The 12311-nt window shown below is 53.8% G+C and overlaps 1 pseudogene; it reads left to right on the top strand.

The window, feature by feature from the left end:
* The first annotated feature begins 269 nt into the window (after positions 1-269).
* LOC115900328 lies at positions 270-7726 on the top strand (annotated as a pseudogene).
* The last annotated feature ends 4585 nt before the right edge of the window (positions 7727-12311 follow it).

The following is a 12311-nucleotide window of genomic DNA, read 5'->3' as shown; positions in this document are numbered from 1 at the left end:
GGGTGTGTGGATTCCTTAAGGGTGTGCGTGCTGTAGTCTGTGTGCATGTCTGTTTTTTTTCTCCTCCTTAAAACTAATCAGTCTTGTGTATCAATCAGGTTGGCCCTGCTTCCTGCCTATGGGCTATGGGTGTACCATTGGAACTGCAAATGGGATGATAGGGCATCAGCAGCTTTCCCACCCCCAAGAGCTTCCTGACATGCAGCCCCTCATCTCCAGCCAACCTCTGGCTCCTCCAGGGTCCTGGGACTCAGGCCTCACACTCCAGCATGGAGGGCTTTGCACTTCTGGTGGTGCTCTCCTTCGGAGGCACCTTGGAACAGGAGTGCAACAGAGTTCAGGCAGTGCCATCTGTTGCATGGATACCCCGCTGCCACTCTCGTCCACCTTCCTGGGGCAGAACCCTGGGATGGGTCTTTATTGAAGAAGACAAAAGGGAGAGAGAATGCGTAGAGGCTGGGAGCAGTGGCTCACGCCTGTCATCCCAGCACTTTGGGAGGCCAAGGCGGGTGGATCACTTGAGGTCAGGAGTTCGAGACCAGCCTGGCCAACAGAGTGAAACCCTGTCTCTATTAAAAATACAAAAAAATTAGCTTGTTATGGCAGCGGGAGCCTGTAATACCAGCTACTCGGGAGGTTGAGGCGGGAGAATCACTTGAACCCAGGAGTCGGAGGTTGCAGTGAGCCAATATCACACTACTGCACTCCAGCCTGGGCGACAGAGGGAGACTCCGTCTTAAAAAAAAAAAGCATGCATAGAAGTTTTTTGTGTGACCCTGGGCAAGTCATTTCCCCTCCTTCCCTCCTTGGGACTCAGCTCCTTGCCTGTGAACAGGGACAGCGCTTCTCCCTCATGGAGCTGCTGTGAGAATTACAGTAGAAAATGCACCTGTGGTGGTTGTTGGTAGTGACTGGTGCCCCCAATCCTGACTCTCCTGCAGGATGGGGCCTGGGCCCAGGGACAGGGGATGGGCTGGCAGAGGATGCCCATCCTAGAGAGGAGCCTTCTTGGCAGACGTGGAGACCAAGCTGAGTCAGAGTCCAGGACCTAAGTTTGAGGGTGCATCTTAGACCCTGCAGCCACGAGTCTTTGGCTGGGTCAAGTGGCCTTTCTGAGCTTCAGTTCCTTATCGGTAAAGCCTGGGCAGTGGTGCTCAGTGTCTTTCACAGGACACCATGTGAGTGCAGATGGAGACCCACTGAGCAACCTGCTGGGGAGAAATTCCTGGGGAGCACCCCTCCAGAGAGGGCTGGCTCGCACAGGCCCTCAGCCCAGCCCCTTGCAGGCTGGACCTTGGAGAGTGAGGCCCTGAGGCGACACATGGCACCTGGCTCCTGGCCTGCACCTGTGTCTGCACCTGTGTCCGCTCGGGAGTCTCTGTCTCAGGGGTTGGATGAGGTGAGGGTTGGGCAGTAGTGTCTGCATGAGGTGAGTGGATAACTAGGGCGTGTTTGCGGGACTGGGTTGTCCGACGTCGAGACCCTCGGGAAAGGTTTGGCCCAAACTGTGCTGGGGCATGTCCTCTAGGGGTCAGCCTGGACCTCCGTCTCTATTCTCCCTACCTTTACCTCCGTACCTCCAGTCCCTGGACCGACCCTGGTCTCCCTTCCTTCACCCTCTTCATGCCTCTCTGGGTCTGACTTGCCTGTGTGCCACGGGTCAGAGGCCACCACTTCCCAGGCCTCCCAGTGGTTCCCTGGACAGATTCTGGGATGATTCACTGCTGACTGCCCTGCTAGGGTGTCAGATCCCCCCACAACCCTCCAACTCAGCTCTGCCCTGAAGCACTCATTGTGGGCTCCCAACCATCACTGTCTCCAGGACCAAGGGCTGGAAACTTCACCTGCCTCACCAACAACCTTCTCAGGATCGATTGCCGCTGGTCTGTCCCAGAGCTGGGCCAGGGCTCCAGCCCCGGGCTCCTCTTCACCAGGTGAGGGTGGAGGGCCATGCCCACCTGGACAGGGATGAGGGTGAGGTCCCCAGGATGGCAGCAGCTACACCAGGACAGTGTAGCAGCCCCATGGTGCTGACACTTGCTGTTTCTAGCAATAGGGCTCCTGATGGCACACGTAAGTGCATATCGTGGGTCAGTGAGTGCACTGTAGTGCTGCCACCCGAGGCTGTGCTCCTGCCATCCAACAATTTCATCATCACTTTCCACCACTGCGTGTCTGGGAGGGAGCAGGTCAGCCTGGTGGAGCTGCAGTACCTGCCCTGGAGACACGGTGAGTATCAGCTATAGACCTGGGGCAGGGCCCCTTGCCAAGAACATCCTGGCTGCTTGGGGGCTGGGATCAGGGTCCTGCAACCTATGACCCTGTGGCCCAGTGAGTGTTCTCAGTCCCTGCCAGGTGAGATCCAGGGCTGGGGGCAGGCTTGGACCCTGGGAGGGGAGGGTCCACGTGGTTACTGCAGGGGCAGGGTTTTGGCAGAAAATAGAGATGCAGGGCTGCTGGTTGGGGCAGGGGCTGGCATTTGAGTCATGTGAAGTGCACTTCAGTCACAGCAGGAAGGACTCCAGTAAGATGCTGGGAAGAACTTCCAGCAGCAGACTGTGAAGGAAAGGGAAAGCAATATTTAGAAACCACGTACTGTAGCTGCAGAGGCCAGAGGAAGTCATGGCTGTCCTGTCCCGCCTGGGGCTTTTCTGTTCCAGTTTCCCATTGAGGTGCCTGGTCTGAGAGGGCCTTGACCATGCCCCTTGGAAATCTTTCAGATCCCCAGTCTTGGGTGTGCTGACTGACACACCAGACCCATGGGGCTTCAGCCTTACGTAGCTTCACTCTGTTCCAGTGAAGCTGGACCCACTCTCTGATTTGCAGAGCAATGTCAGCTCTGGCCACTGCATCTTGACCTGGAACATCAGTCCTGCCTTGGAGCTGATGACCACACTTCTCAGCTATGAGCTGGGATTCAAGAGGCAGGAAGAGGCCTGGGAGGTAACACTTTGACTGGCTTCCCCTGGGGTCCTCTCTCCTGGGAGCAGCAGTCCAGGACAGACTCCCCACTCTAAATAAGGAGATGTCAACTTGGAGTGATGAGGAGGGGAGGAACTGGAGCCAGGTGTGTGTGTGAACACACATGCTGACATGAACATGTGTGTGCTTCATGTGTGTGTATGGGAGTAGGGTGAGTGTGCCTGTGTCTCTGTGTGTGTGTGCACATAAGTGTGGTGAGTGTGCATGTATGTGTTTATGTGTGCACACATGTGCACTGAGGCTGCTCATAGCCCCTGGGCCCTTCCTGCCCACAGGCCCTCTGATCCCACCCTGGGGGTGGCCAGGCAGCACCTTTGTTGCTGTGTCTGTCTTTCTTCTGCTGACTGGCCTGACCTACCTCCTGTTCAAGCCATCACCCAGGTAGGTAGCTGATGTGTGTGTGTGTGTACATGTGTGAGTGGGTAAGAGTGTACATGCTAGTGTATGTGTGCAGATGTGTCACTGTGTGCATGTGTGAGTGTGTGGTGGGTAGGCCATCAAGAGCCACCCTTGTCTGGTTCCTCTCCCCGCCCTCCACTGTCTGGTCCTGGATGGAGTGGGCTTTTCAAGTCTCCACTCTGGGCCAGAAGAGGGTTCTCAAGTTGCCAGGGAGAGAAGGTAAGGGGGATCTGTGGCAGAGGCCGAAGACAAGGGCAGTTGGGTCCCGACCAGACCCAGAGTCACTGAGATCAAGAGCCGGAGGTCCTAGTTTTCTGCCTTTGGAGGAACTTGGTTTGTTCCTTTGTTTACACGTTCTATGAAAGTACAGTTGAGGCATCTGGTGTGCACAGGACCCTGTTCTCACCCTGGCAGATGCCTTAGAGAACAAGATGGACGAAGGCCCTCCTTCAATAAACCGTCATGCCTCGTGTACCACATATCAGGTTACAAGAGGGGGTGCAGGGGCCATGTCAGGCAGCAGATGTGAGGAAGAGGATGTGGGGAGAGGGGTGCTCGGTGGGGCTAAGCGGGAGGGTGCTTGACTTCTCCTTGGAGCAAAGGAAAGTGTGAAACTGTGTGATACGACCTAGTTTATGTTTTGAGGAATGGATTGCTGGGACAAGGGGACAGGGGGGACCTGCTGGGGACGAATGGGGGCCAGCAGGGTGCCCACAGGGAGATGATTTGGCAGGAGCCAGTGAAAGAAGTGGAGATAGAGCAAAGTGGAGGGAATTGCAGGGTCTTAGTGGGAGGAATAGAGGGGACATGTGACTGGATGAGATACGAGTGGTGACCCCTGAGGTGGGGAAATGGGGGACACCCTTGCGGGGAGGTTGGGGAGGTCTATTTGCACCTGTTGGGTTGGAGCCCCAGGTGACATCCTTGTGGGAGGGTCAGTGGATCTTTGGCAAAAAGTCTGGTGCTCAAGGAGACACTGGGTAGGTTGGGAGCCACAGACCTGCTGATGTCAAAGACGAGGTTCCTGGAGGTGCTGGCTCCCTCTGCGGGCTGAGGACCCGGCTGGTAACTCCCCATTCTGAACCCACCATTGGCGCTCACGCTGCAAAGGACACCTGCCTCAGTAGAAATCAGTTCTGTGAGGCGGTTAGGCAAGGAGGCCCAGTTGGGTCCTACCCTGAGAGTGGGTTGGAATGTGATGAGATGGGAGAGAGGCAGTGGCAGGGACGAGGTGGGTGGGCCTCCTGCTGATGGAAGGAAGCTCAGCCTCTGCAGTGACCTCAGGCCACCTGGGTCCCCACAGGCCTCTGACTGGCCTCTCCTGGCCTCAGGGTGAAAAGAACCTTCTACCAGAACGTGTCCTCTCCAGCGGCGTTCTTCCAGCCCCTCTACAGTGTGCACAATGGGAACTTCCAGGTGTGTGCAGAGACCACGGCAGGGCGTTGGGGGCAGGTGTTGCCCAGAGCTCTGGCCTGCCCAAGATGTTGGCTTTCATGAGGGTTGGCGGCCGGTATGGGAGCCTTGTCAGTGCTTGGAGCCTGTTTCGTATATTCAGTGTATTTCAATCTATACGCTGTATCTCAAATGGGGAAAATCGAGCTTTATTCTCATGTCTTTTTGTTCTCATGTCTCCAGTTCCACTGTTGATGGAAAAATGTAAATTTCTCATGACTTATCTCTGTCTCCTCTGGTTTTCAGCTGTCTGCACCCACCATGTGCCTCACCTCCTCCTTCTGCGAACGTGTCTGTCCTGTGGCCATGGGGAAGGGGCTGTGGTGTGTGCACTGCCCGCGGGGCTCTCACTGCCTCTGGGCTCCTGCTCTGCCTTGTCCCCTGGTCCCCGCAGATTTCATGCTGGCACCACAGCTGAGGAGTGGGCTCTGCACTTCCCCCTCTGTGGCCTTGTTGGGCTCCCACAGCCCAGGAACCAGTGAGCAACTTGGGGGTTGCATCAGGCCCTCCCCTCCCTGCTGGGCTGGCGGTTCATGCCCCTGGGTGGGAGGAGCGGGAGAGGGAGGGCTCCAGTGAGAGTGGTCTCTGGGTTTTCCCCTCAGACTCCTCACTTTGGACAAAAGACAAGAAGCAGTGAGGGCCCCTCCCTGGGTTCTGGGCCAAACTGACCCGTCTTCTCCAGGATCTTCCCTCCCTGTGCCCTAGGGTATCCCTGGGCCCTGTGCGGCAAGGATGTCCCCTCCACACCACGGCTCCAGCTTACTATGCAGAAAAATCCTTTTCTCTCTCAATGAGGAGCCTAGTTTTCAAGATTTTTGTCCAAATATTCAATTTGAACCATAAACTGGGCACGTAACTCTTGGCAGAGTCCCCCTCTCTCCCCAGGGTGATAGGTGTGACTGTTAAGAGCCTGGGCAGCCGAGGACAAGGCTGAGCAGGGCACAGATTGTGATTGTCCCTGGACTGTCATCCTGTTGCAGGCACCAGCCCTTCCCTGGAGAACAAGGGCACCTGCCAGGGGTTATTTAGACCCTCTGCTGGGGACCTGGCGCTGTAGGTTGGTCTCCAGGGAGCAGTGCAGTGATGGAGGGTGTGGTGTGTGTGGTGCATGGGATGGAGGCTCCTGGTCCCACCAAGGGAACAGCTTCCTTTTGGAGGCGAGGGCCTCCTGTGACCCCACAGAAAGATCCAGGTCTGCCAGCCTTAGTCCAGTGATTTGAAAGTCACCAGTCCTTACAGCAACTCGTGTGTGTGTCTGTGTGTCTGTGTGTGTGTGTGTGTGTCTGTGTGTCTGTGTGTGTCTGTGTGTGTGTGTGTCTGTGTGTCTGTGTGTGTGTGTCTGTGTGTCTGTGTGTGTCTGTGTGTGTGTGTCTCTCTCTGTGTGTCTGTGTCTGTGTGTGTGTCTGTGTGTGTCTGTGTGTGTCTGTGTGTGTGTGTGTCTGTGTGTCTGTGTGTGTGTGTCTGTGTGTGTGTGTATGTCTGTGTGTCTGTGTCTGTATGTCTGTGTGTGTGTGTCTGTGTGTCTGTGTGTGTCTGTGTGTGTGTGTGTCTGTGTGTCTGTGTGTGTGTGTCTGTGTGTCTGTGTGTGTCTGTGTGTGTGTGTGTCTCTGTGTGTCTGTGTCTGTGTGTGTCTGTGTGTGTCTGTGTGTGTGTGTCTGTGTGTGTGTGTGTGTGTCTGTGTGTGTGTGTCTGTGTGTGTGTGTATGTCTGTGTGTCTCTGTGTGTCTGTGTCTGTATGTCTGTGTGTCTGTGTGTGTGTGTGTCTGTGTGTCTCTGTGTGTCTGTGTGTCTGTGTCTGTGTGTGTGTGTCTGTGTCTGTGTGTCTGTGTGTGTGCGTCTGTGTCTGTGTGTGTGCATCTGTGTGTGTGTGTCTGTGTCTGTGTGTGTGTGTCTGTGTGTGTGTGTCTGTATGTGTGTCTGTGTGTGTGTGTCTGTGTGTGTGTGTGTGTGTGTGGTGGGAATGCCCAGTCTCTGTAGCTGCTGAAAGGACTTGAGACTCATGCCATCAGGAGTTGGCTCTGTCCTGGGCAGATGTCACCATCTGTACCTTGGTTCGGGGTGCTGTGAGCACCAGGCCCTGTGCTGGCGGAGCGGTGAGGAGCCTGAAGGGACTCAGGGTCCCATGATGAAGCTGGGCTGGCACATGGAGGAAAGACAGAATGTCCAAGACACAGGCGCTCCTTGGCCTCTGGGTGTGGACCTCAGAAGAGCTTCCTGGAGGAGCAGGGAGGCTGGGCTTGCCAGAAAGGAGGCAGCTGCTCCCAGGATGAGTTCTGAACATGCTGCCTGAGCCCTTCCCTCCTCCCACACTCTGTTCCAGACTTGGATGAGGGCCCACAGGGCTGGTATGCTGCTGAGCTGGGACTGTGCTGCTGGCACCCCACGAGGAGCCTCGGAGCCCTGCGTCCAGGAGGCCACTGCACTGCTCACCTGTGGCCCATCGGGTCCTTGGAAATCTGTGGTCCTGGAGGAGGAGCAGGAGGGCACTGGGACCAGCCTCCCGGGGAACCTGAGCTCAGAGAATGTGCTGCCAGCAGGGTGTACGGAGTGGAGGGCTCAGCTGCTTGCCTATCTGCCACAGGATGACTGGGCCCCCACATCCCCCACCAGGCCAGCTCCCCCAGACTCAGAGGGCAACAGTAACAGCAGTGACTACTGTGCCTTGAGCTGCTACAGGGGATGCCACCCCTCAGCCCTCCCAGGTAACATGCAGAGCCCTGGGCCCATCCCAGCCCTGGCCTGTGGCCTTTTCTGTGACCATCAGGGCTTGGAGACCCAGCAAGGAGGTGCCTGGGTGCTGGCTGGTCACTGCCAGAGGCCCGGGCTGCATGAAGACCGCCAGGGCACGTTGCTCCCTTCCGTCCTCAGCAAGGCTCTGTCCTGGACGGTCTAGGTCCCTGAGTTGCCAGAAGCATCATGTCCATTCTGGGAAAGTGGACTTAAGTCTCTGGAACCCTTGTCTGGGACTAACCTCCTGAGATCGGGCCCCTAGTAGTGGTCGGAGGTCCTGTCTGGATGGAAGCTCGGGGGCAGCTTCAGGGAGGAAGGAACCCTCTGCTCAGTGCCTGTGGGGAGGAACCTCTACCCTCAGCATCCTGCCCACAGGTTCCTTCGCTGTCCCTTTTCTTTATCCCTGGCCCCTGAGGGGTGTGGTCTCTCAGCTGTTCCGTCCTCATGCCCTTAAAGGGCCAGCCAGGGCCCAGTAGACACAGGTAAGGCACCATGACCACCTGGTGTAACCTCTCTGTGCCTTCCTGAGGCACCTTTCTAGAGATTAAAAGGGGCTTAATGCCTCTTCCAAAGTGTTGATGACTGGGAGGAGGGGCCAGAGGAGGAGTGAGGGGATGTTTGGCCAGCTCTGGGCTTTCTGGGCTCTAGGGACAGTGCGGTGAAGGCTCAATGACAGTTTTGGGGACAGTAGGGTGGAGGCTCGAGGACGGCTCTGGAGACAGCAGGGTGGAGACTCGGGGACAGCTCCGGGGACAGCAGGGTGGAGGCTCAGGGACAGTTCCTGGGAGGCCAGCGCCCTTGTTCCTCCTTGTCCTCATCCTCCCATCCGCTCCAGGAAACTGAGAACTGAGGCTGGAGCTCCCAGACAGTCAGTGCTGGAAGTGACCATCCAGCAGTGATGGTGGTCTGTGAAGGGTCCTGCTTCTGTCCTCAGCCTCTCATGGGGTGGGCTTGGGGAGCAGCTGTGGTCTGGAGAGAGTGGCAGATGGAGCAGAACGTGCCTGCATTTGTTTCCTGGGGCTGTCGTAACAAAGTGCCACAAAATGGGTAGCTTAGAACCACAGAGATTTGTTGTCTCAGTTCCAAAGTTCCGAGGTTGGAAATAAAGATGTTGGCAGTGTTCCCGACTACATGTTCTTAGGCTCCCATGAAACAGAAGTTGATACGAGGCCAAGCAAGTTTCCCAGACGTGCTTTATTAAGTCTTATGCCCCTGAAGGTTGGGCAGAAGAGAGACATATTAAGTCTTATGCCCTAAAGGTTGGCCAGGAGGAAGGATTCTTGGCTGGCTCCCCAAGAGGAGTGCACTGTGGTGTCTTAAGGAGGGTGACATGCATGATTTATGAGTTAGGTGAGTGTCATTACATGTATGGGGTGGAGTGAAGGGTGCTCAGATGCATGAAGACTCATGCTAACACAAACGCTGTGTGACTGGAAAATGGCAGAAAAGCCCATACCTGGGTGGGGACTTCAGAGTTACAACGAGGCCAGGGGTAGGGATCAGTCATTCTCCTGGCCTCGTGCACAAGCGGGTGATCGAGTCAACCCCCTTGAGTAAGACTTATGGCGGGATGCTGCTTATCTTAGTTTATTTCAGACAGGTGGCAAGGTCTGGCCAGCGAGTATGGCACCTGCAGCGAGCATGGTGCTGCAAGGTCTGGGGGTCAACGGGCACGTATAGAACAACACGTTAGTGGGGGTGGGCCGAGTTCCATTTCTACTCTTTCTCAGCAGGGCCATGCTCCCTCTGAAGGCACTAGGGAAGGATCTGTTTCTGGTCTCTCTTTAGCTTCTGTTAGTTTGGCTTGTGACAGCAAAACTCCATTTTTTTTTTTTTTTTTTTTTTTTTTTAAGTGTCTTGGTCTGTCGCCCAGGCTGAAGTTCAGTGGCGTGATCTCAGCTCTCTGCAACCTCTGCCTCCCCAGTTCAAGTGATTCTCCTGCCTCCACCTCCCGAGTAGCTGGGATTACAGACGCGAGTCACCATGCCCAGCTAATTTTTGTATTTTTAGTAGATACAAGATTTTACCATGTTGGCCAGGCTGGTCTCAAATTCCTGACCTCAAGTGATTGCCTGCTTTCCCTTCCCAAAGTGCTGAAATTGCAGACGTGAGCCACTGCACCCGGGCATGTCATCTGTGTATATTTTTTAGTGAGGTGACTTTATATTTTAATTCGGTTGTTTTTCTTTTTGTTATTAGAATTTCTTTGTATATTTTGCACACAAGTCTTTTTTCAGGTTTGTTTTGTAAATATTTTCTCTCAGTCTGTGACTTGGTTTTTGATTCTCTTAACAAGATATTTCACAGAGTAGTCATTTTAAATTTTAATAAAGTCCACATTATCACTTTTTTCTTTTATGAATTGGCTTTTGGTATTGTATCTAAAGACTCATCACAAATCCAAAGTCATGTGGATTGTCCTCTATAACTTTTACAATTTTATATGTGAAAATTTAAGTCTACAGACTATATCTTCAGTGATTTTTTTTGGAGTGAGCTATGAAGTTTCTGTCTACATTCATTTTTTTCCCCATGGTTTCTGATTGATCTGTCACCATCTGTGGAACAGACTTTTCTTTCCCCATTGAGTATTTTTGCCCCTTTGACAAAAGCAGTTGACAGCATTTATTTGGGTCTTTTGGGTTCTGTATTCTATTCTGTTTATCTATTTGTCCGTTCCTTCACCAATATCACTCTCTTCATTACTTTAGCTTTTGTGGTAAAGCTAACAGTAATGAGTGTACTGCTCCCAAACAAGGAATATCTGCATTTATTTATATATTTTTTATTCTTCCCAACCATGATCCAAGGTTTTCTGAATGCATATTTGGATTGTATTTGGATTGGAATGTATTTTGTTAAGTCTATACTTAAAAAATTCAATTTTGAGGGTGCTATTGTAAGTGGTATTTTTTTTTTTTAATTTCAAGTTCAAATTAGTCCTATACATTATTGCTGATAGAAAGAAAATCAGACAGTGCATGGTGGCTCACGCCTGTAATCCTAGCACTTTGGGAGGCTGAGTTGGGATTATCATTTGAGCTTGGGAGTTCTAGACCAGCCTGGGCAATATAATGAGACCCACCCCCTGCCAATAAAAAATAAAATTAAATGAAAAATTAAAATAAATAAATACAAGAAAATCAGGTGGGGCTGGGCACAGTGGTTCACACCTGTAATCCCAGTGCTTTGGGAGGCTGAGGTTGGAGAATCTCTTGAACACGGGAGCTGGAAGCTGAGTCCAGGAGCCGTGAGTACACCACTGCACTCAAGTCTGGGTAACAGAATGAGACCCTGTCTCTTAAAAAGAATAGAAAGAAAATAAATTGAGTTTTGTCTACTGGTCATCTTCTTTTTCTTTTTCCTTTTTTTTTTTTTTTTTTTTTTGAGACAGAGTCTTGCTCTGTTGCCCAGGCTGGAGTGCAGTGGCACGATCTCGGCTCACTGCAACCTCCGCCTCCCGAGTTCAAGCGATTCTCCTGCCTCAGCCTCCCGATTAGCTGGCACTACAGGTACACGCCATCACGCCTGCCTGTTTTTGTATTTTTAGTAGAGACAAGGGTTCACCATGTCGGCCAGGCCGGTCTCGAACTCCTGACCTCAAGTGATCCGCCCGCCTCAGCCTCCCAAAGTGCTGGAATTACAGGCGTGAACTGGTCATTTTCTTTGATTACTAGCTCATTGCGTTCCGGTCAAGGCACGGGATGGCGGGCTCGATTTCAGTTGAAATTCCCAAAATCTCAGTCCCAGAAAAATCCAGAGGGTGATTTTCAGAGATTCTCCAGAGCTGCCGCGAGGGGGCGCCCGGCCCTGCCAAACCCGGAGCGCCGCGCGCGCGAACCGAGTCCGAACCTCACGGCGGCGCCCTGGGGCGTCCACAGTGAGGACCGAGCTTCCTTTCCTCAGGACCCACCCAGGAGGGGCCGCAGCTTCGGGACACCTGGGGCCGCTTCCTCTGTGAGTAGACGCTGCTGCAGCTCTCGAACACCTGGGACCGCCGAGGAGAAGGTGAGAAAACGGCTTCCTGTCCCCGCTGTGAGTGCAGCCGAGCGAGCGCGGCCGCATTTCCCGTCGGGCCGTTTGTACCCCGACCTCACTTTGTACAAGCGTCCCTTCATGGAGGCTTGGGCGGGTCACCCGCAGCGCTGGTCAAGATGCCGCCTACGGGTGCGAGCTTGTTTCTAGAGAGAGACCTTAGTACCGGGAGAAGAGGAGGAACGGGGAGACGCCGTTGGGCCGTCGGGCGGTCGGGAGTTTGGGGATTGGCAGGCGCCACAGCCTGAGGAGGAAACAGACGCCCTCTGATCAGTGCTCGGTGTTTTTCTTTTTTTTGAGACAGAGTTTCGCTCTTGTTACCCAGGCTGGAGTGCAATGGCGCGATCTCGGCTCACTGCAACCTCTGCCTCCCGGGTTCAAGCTATTCTCCCGCCTCAGCCTCCCCAGGAGCTGGAATTACAGGGAACCGCCACCACGCCCAGCTAATTTTTTCTATTTTTAGTAGAGACGAGTTTCACCATATTGGCCAGTCTGGTCTCGAACTCCTGACCTCAGGCAATCCACCTGCCTTAACCTCCCAAAGTGCTGGGATTACAGGCATGAGCCACCTCTCCTGGCCAGTGCTCCGTGTTTTAAGGCTAATTTGTTAACGTAGTGGAAACAACACAGGAAAATGGAAAAGTAGCACATTATCATGCTCACGCCCACTGCACTCCAGTCTGGGCGCCAGAGCGAGACCCTGTCTCTTAAAA

This window comes from Rhinopithecus roxellana, chromosome 11, assembly GCF_007565055.1.
Source record: "Rhinopithecus roxellana isolate Shanxi Qingling chromosome 11, ASM756505v1, whole genome shotgun sequence".
Classification (NCBI taxonomy): Eukaryota; Metazoa; Chordata; class Mammalia; order Primates; family Cercopithecidae; genus Rhinopithecus; species Rhinopithecus roxellana.
This window is presented reverse-complemented; position numbering and strand designations above follow the sequence as displayed.